The sequence below is a fragment of the Erinaceus europaeus genome, chromosome 9 (assembly GCF_950295315.1).
Source record: "Erinaceus europaeus chromosome 9, mEriEur2.1, whole genome shotgun sequence".
NCBI lineage: Eukaryota > Metazoa > Chordata > Mammalia > Eulipotyphla > Erinaceidae > Erinaceus > Erinaceus europaeus.
The window spans coordinates 117,470,601-117,477,651 of record NC_080170.1 but is presented as its reverse complement, the minus strand read 5'-3'; positions in this window follow the sequence as shown (position 1 = coordinate 117,477,651).

The following is a 7,051-nucleotide window of genomic DNA, read 5'->3' as shown; positions in this document are numbered from 1 at the left end:
TCTGTGGTTTGATTTTTGATTCATTCTTTTTTTAATTGTGATCCTTCCTTTCACTTTGTATTTATTTTCTTGTACCCTTTCAAAGAAAGAGTCCTGAAATTGACTTATACGTCTCTACCACATCAACGACCAAAGTAGAGTTTATAAGTGTTATTTCAGTGTTTACACTAATCACCCTCTTTTATAAGGTAGTACTATTTTTTAACTGAAATCCAGAAACTTCTTTCTTAGGCTTGATATTAAGGAAAAAATTGAAAAGGAAACAAAAATTCAGATGCTATCAAAATAGTAAGACTGAGGCCAGTGAGGTAACTCACTTTGGAGGAGTTCTGTTTTGTCATGGAAATGTCTGACCTAGATCTGGGCTCCCTAACTTGTCAAGTGGGAAACTGACAGTACTGGAGAGAACTTCTGTGCTGTGATCTCTCTTATTCTGTCACTTACTTCTTTTTATTTATTTATTTTAATTTACAAAATTACTCATCATTAGGGATTTAAGTCCACACACTCCCACCACCAGAGTTCTCAAAATTCTATCTCCCCACTGGAGTACACCACAGTTCCCCCCTTAAGATTGTAGACATGAAATAACCATCATCTCTACAGCTATCTGTCCACATTTCTATGTAATTGTCCACCTTTTTTTTTCCTGATTCGGTCCTCTCTTCTTCTCCAACCACTTGCAACATTATAACTACCTCCATTTGTCCCTCTCCTCTTCCTTCTATCTCTCAGGATGTTGATGGAGCTGGAATGCAGAGTCCTCTTACCTTGATCCTATCACTTCTCCATCCCTGGGAGTATGGATCAAGGTTGTTTTGTGAGTGCGGAAGGTATGTGTTCTGGCCTCTGTACTTGCTTCTCTACTGGACATGGGCACTGACAAGACAGGTCAATCCATATCCTCAGTCTTTTCCCTTCTCCTCTTAGTGGACTAGAGACCTGAGATGCAAGGGTCCAGGACAGATTGCTGAAGTAATCTGCCAAGAGAAGTCAGGCTGGAGTCATGGTAGTAGCTGTAATTTGGTGTCTGGAAGGTGGCATGACCTCAGATGAGACAAAGTGGTTAATGAACAGGAGCCCAAAAGTAGACTAAGAGCACATGAGATTAAGGATTTTAGGGTAGAAGAAAGCTAGGGAATTCAGTTTAGGCAAGATCCTGCGGATACTCACTACGGTGGTTTTGTTTGAGTTTGATAGCTAGCCTGAGGTGGGATTAGATACTTCGTTTTCAAAAGAATTGGATGAAAATTGCTTCTTCATATTTTTTTGAACAAACTTATAGAATGTAAAGTTGGATTTCATGGCTCAGTTCCCAACTGTTACTCTAATATGTTTTCTAGAAACCATATTTATTTCTTTAGGTGGATGTGTCCACAACTTCAAGAAGGAGTCCACTGAAGTAAGGCTCTTTGATTATCTGTTGTAGGGGTTGGATAACATACTCATCTACCACCTGAAGAAAATGGGTCCTGATATTGGTGCAACTCAGAATGTTCCTACTGATGGCCACAGAATGCAAGCTCGGACCGACGGGGATGTAGACATTACATAGGCTCTATGCTGGATATGGGCCCCAGATCAAATGGATGCGGTTTACAGTCAACAATATTTACATACTTTTCCCATATTTGGGAGCTACTCTATTCCCTGATTCAGCCTTCTTGCCCTTTTTCCAACCATGACATCATCTCCCCAGACAATACCTTGGGTCCACCAGCATATCAGATACCAGGCTCAAAAAAAACTAATAAAGTCATGGGCACATTAGAATATAACTAAAATAGACCTACTAGCTATTTCCCAAACGGTGACCCCTCCCCCCCCTCAAATCTATATCTACGATATTCTAGCCTTTAGATTCATGGTTAGTCCACAATTTGTATAACTTTTAATGTTAACTCTTTTTCAGCCACCAGATTCCAGTTACTATCATCATGCCAACTGGACTTCCCTGGGCAGATGACCCCACCAATGTGTCTTGTAGCATGCTTCCACTGAGCTCTGCCCCACTAGGGAAAGAGAAAGACAGGCTGTGAGTATGGATCGACCTGTCAACACTCATGATTAGTGGGGAAGCCATAATAGAAGCCAGACTTTCCACCTTCTGAACCCCTTAATGACCCTGAGTTGATATAATTCCCAGGGGGTTAAAGAATACGAAAGCTATCAGTAGAGAGGATGGGATAGAGAACTCTCTTGTTGCGAACTGTACCCCTCTTATCCTATATTCTTGTCCGTGTTTCCATTTTATTAATAAATACATTAAAATAATAAATAAATAATTCAGATTCTTGGGAAAAATATACTGTGTAAGAGAATGGGGTCAGAGTAAAGAAAAGGGGTAGAAAGGTGTATTAGGGCAGACAGTAGCTGCCATTCTTGGGGGAAGAAATATATATAAAATTAACTATGTACCTCCACTCATCTGACCCAAGGCCCATTTATATTTATTCCTATTTAGCATCAGAGACTCTAAATCATGATTGAGAAAGTACATAAAGATTTTATTTATATAAGTAGTATAAACCCTATTAATCTGACTTTTAATTTTCCTTAACCAGGGTTTTAGTCATCTCAGCTCTCTACTCCAGAGGATCCAATTCCAGGTTTATTGGAGTCTTCACTGGCTAGAGTTGCCTCTCCTTTGCCTTCAGGGCTTCTTCTTGTGGGAGTTTGAAAATTGGAGGGAGGCTTTCTGAACACATGTTAGCAAAAGCAAAATGAACTCAATCATCAGTTTTCTCTCTGAGTGCACACACACTTGTGACAATCCATGTCCAGGGTAGAAACAATTACAGAAGCCAGAACTTTCAGCTTCTGAACCTCAGAAATGTCTTTGGTCATACACAAAGAGGGACAAAGCCTCCAGTGGGGGTGGGGGGGATGGGATACAAGACTCTGGTGGTAGGAATTGTGTGGAATTATACCCTTCTTATCCATGGGACTTGTTGATTATAATTAATTCAGTATATATACTTGAAGAGGCTACATTTCTCCTTGTAAAGGTATAGAAAAAAATACTTATACCATCCGATTTATTGGGGTGTAATTGCAAAGAAAATCGCTCATTTTTCAAAGCTTGTTGCATAGTAACATGGTAAAGTGATTCAATAACTTGTGAAGTCCACCCTAATGAGACAACATTATTATCTGAACCTTTTTATGAGTGTAAAATCCTCTGCTGGTGTCCCTGGACAAAGACTGAATGAGTTATGTGAAGGCATAATTCAAATGGCATGAAAGGAAGGTATACACAACTTACCACATGCTGTGCCTGGGGTATATAAGCACCTTTCAACATAGGCTGTTACTCAAACGCAGGTTCTTCACTTGAACAACCAAACTCCACTACTCACACCATGAGCTACTACGGCAGCTACTATGGAGGCCTGGGCTCAGGCTCTGGCTCTGGCAGCTTCGGAGGCCTGGGCTCTGGCTACAGCGGTGGTTTTGGCCTCATCAGCAGACTGTGCTGTGACAGTAGCTTTGGAGGCTTTGGCCATGGCTCTGTTCATGGAGGCTATTGCTATGGCTCTGGTCATGCAGGCTTCAGCTCTGGCTCTGGTCATCGAGGCTACGGCTATGGCTCTGGTCATAGACGATATGGCTCTGGCTTTGGTCATGGAGGCTACGGCTATGGCTCTGGTCATGGAGGCTATGGCTATGGCTCTGGTCATGGAAGCTACGGCTCTGCCTCTGGTCTTGGAGGCCATGTCTATGGCACTGGTCTTAGAGGATATGGCTCTGGCTCTGGTCATGGAGGCTACAGCTATGGCTCTGGTCATGGAGGCAATGGCTATGGCTCTGGTCATGGAGGCTACGGCTATGGCTCTGATCATGGAGGCTACGGCTATGGCTCTGGTCATGGATGCTACGGCTCCGGCTCTGGTCATGGAGGCTTTGGTTCAGGCTTTGGAGGCTACAGATATGGCTGCTGTCGTCCATCCTGCTGCGGAAGATTTGGAGTCTCTCACTTCTACTAAAATCCTGCCATGGTTCTCCACATCCAAGACCATGAGCTGATTCACCAAACTAAGCATCATTTTAAATAAGCCAGAACACTTGGATCCAAGTTTATCTCTAAATATCAATCATCTTAGATTTCATGTCTAGCTCGCATATTTATCTGTTTCATAGCCCCTATTTGCATTCCTCTACCTCAGAAATCTTACTGTTCTCTCCACAATAAATTAATGTGAAATAATATCTGTGGTTTGATATTTGATTCATTCTTTTTTTAATTGTGATCCTTCCTTTCACTTTGAATTTATTTTCTTGTACCCTTTCAAACAAAGAGTCCTGAATTTAACTTATATGTCTCCACCACATCAAAGACCAATATAGAGTTTATAAGTGTTATTTCAGTGTTTACACTAATCATCCTCTTTTATAAGGTAGTACTATTTTTTAACTGAAAAATTGAAACTTCTTTCTTTAGCTTGATATTAAGGAAAAAATTGAAAAGGAAACAAAAATTCAGATACTATCAAAATGGTAAGACTGAGGCCAGTGAGCTAACTCACTTTGGAGGAGATCTGTTTTCTCATGGATGTGTCTGACCCAGATCTGGGCTCCCTAACTTGTCAAGTAGGAAACTGACAGTACTGGAGAGATTGTCTGTGCTGTGATCTCTCTTCTCTGTCACTTTCTTCTTTTTATTTATTTATTTTATGTTACAAAATTGCATATCAGTAGGCGTTTAAGTCCACACACTCCCGCCACCAGAGTTCCGAATCTTCAGTCTCCCCACTGCTATACACTACAGTTCCCCCCTTAAGGTTGTAGACATGAAATACCATCATCTCTACAGCTATCTGCCCACATTCTAAGTAATTGTCCCCATTTTTTCCTGATACTGTCTTCTCTTCTTCTCCAAGCCACTTACAACATTATAACTACCTCCATTTGTCCCTCTCCTCTTCCTTCTCATTCTCTGGATGCTGATGGAGCTGGAGTGCAGAGTCCTCTTACCTTGATCCTATCACTTCTCCATCCCTGGGAGAATGGATCAAGGTTGTTTTGGGAGTGCAGAAGATATGTGTTCTGGCTTCTGTACTTGCTTCTCTACTGGACATGGGCACTGACAAGACAGGACCCTCAGTCTTTTTCCTTCTCCTCTTAGTGGACTAGAGACCTGAGATGCAAGGGTCCAGGACAGAATGCTGAAGTAATCTGCCAAGAGAAGTCAGGCTGAAGTCATGGTAGCATCTGTAATTTGGTGTCTGGAAGGTGGCACGACCTCAGATGAGACAAACTGGTTAATGAACAGGAACCCAAAAGTAGACTAAGAGCACATGAGGTTAAGGATTTTAGGGTAGAAGAAAGCTAGGGAATTCAGTTTAGGCAACATCCTGCGGATACTCACTACGGTGGTTTTGTTTGAGTTTGATAGCTAGCCTGAGGTGGGATTAGATACTTCGTTTTCAAAAAATTGGATAAAAATTGGTTCTTCATATTTTTCTGAACAAACTTATAGAAAGTAAAGTTAGATTTCATGGCTCAGTTCCGAATTGTTGCTCTAATATGTGATCTAGAAACCATATTTATTTCCTTAGGTGGATGTGTCCACAACTTCAAGAAGGACTCTATTGATACAAGACTCTTAGATTGTATGTTGTAGGGGTTGAATAACATACTCTATCTACCAGCTGAAGAAAATGGGTCCTGATATTGCTGCAACTCTTAATGTTCCTACTGATGGCCACAGAATGCAAGCTTGGACTGATGGGGATGTAGATGTAACGTAGGTTCTATGCTGGATATGGGACCCAGATCAAATGGATGGGGATTATAGTCAACAATATTTATATACTTTTCCCATATTGGAGCTACTCTCTTCTCTGATTCAGCTTTCTAGCCCTTTTTCTAAGCATGACATCATCTCCCCAGACAATAACTTGGGTCCACCTGCATATTAGATATCAGGCTCAGAAAAAACTAATAAAGTCATGGGCACTTTGGAATATAACTAAAATAGACCTACTAGCTATTTCCCAAATGATGACCCCCTCCCCTAATCTATATCTACGATATTCTAGCCTTTAGATTCATGGTTAGTAAACAATTTGTATAGCTTTAAATGTTAACTCTTTTTCAGCCACCTGATTCCAGGTACTACCATCATGCCAACTGGACTTCCCTGGGCAGATGACCCCACCAATGTGTCTTTTAGCATGCTTCCACAGAGCTCTGCCCCACTAGGAAAAGAGAAAGACAGGCTGTGAGTATGGATCGACCTGTTAGCACTCATGATTAGTGGGGAAGCTATAATAGAAGCCAGACTTTCCACCTTCTGAACCCCTTAATGACCCTGAGTTGATATAATTCCCAGGGGGTTAAAGAATACGAAAGCTATCAGTAGAGAGGATGGGATAGAGAACTCTCTTGCTGCGAACTGTACCCCTCTTATCCTATATTCTTGTCCGTGTTTCCATTTTATGAATAAATACATTAAATTAATAAATAAATAATTCAGATTCCTGGGAAAAATATACTGTGTAAGAGAATGGTGTCAGAGTAAAGAAAAGGGGTAGAAAGGTGTATTAGGGCAGACAGTAGCTGCCATTCTTGGGGGAAGAAATATATATAAAATTAACTATGTACCTCCACTCATCTGACCCAAGGCCCATTTATATTTATTCCTATTTAGCATCAGAGACTCTAAATCATGATTGAGAAAGTACATAAAGATTTTATTTATATAAGTAGTATAAACCCTATTAATCTGACTTTTAATTTTCCTTAACCAGGGTTTTAGTCATCTCAGCTCTCTACTCCAGAGGATCCAATTCCAGGTTTATTGGAGTCTTCACTGGCTAGAGTTGCCTCTCCTTTGCCTTCAGGGCTTCTTCTTGTGGGAGTTTGAAAATTGGAGGGAGGCTTTCTGAACACATGTTAGCAAATGCAAAATGAACTCAATCATCAGTTTTCTCTCTGAGTGCACACACACTTGTGACAATCCATGTCCAGGGTAGAAACAATTACAGAAGCCAGAACTTTCAGCTTCTGAACCTCAGAAAGGTCTTTGGTCATACACCCAGAGGGACAA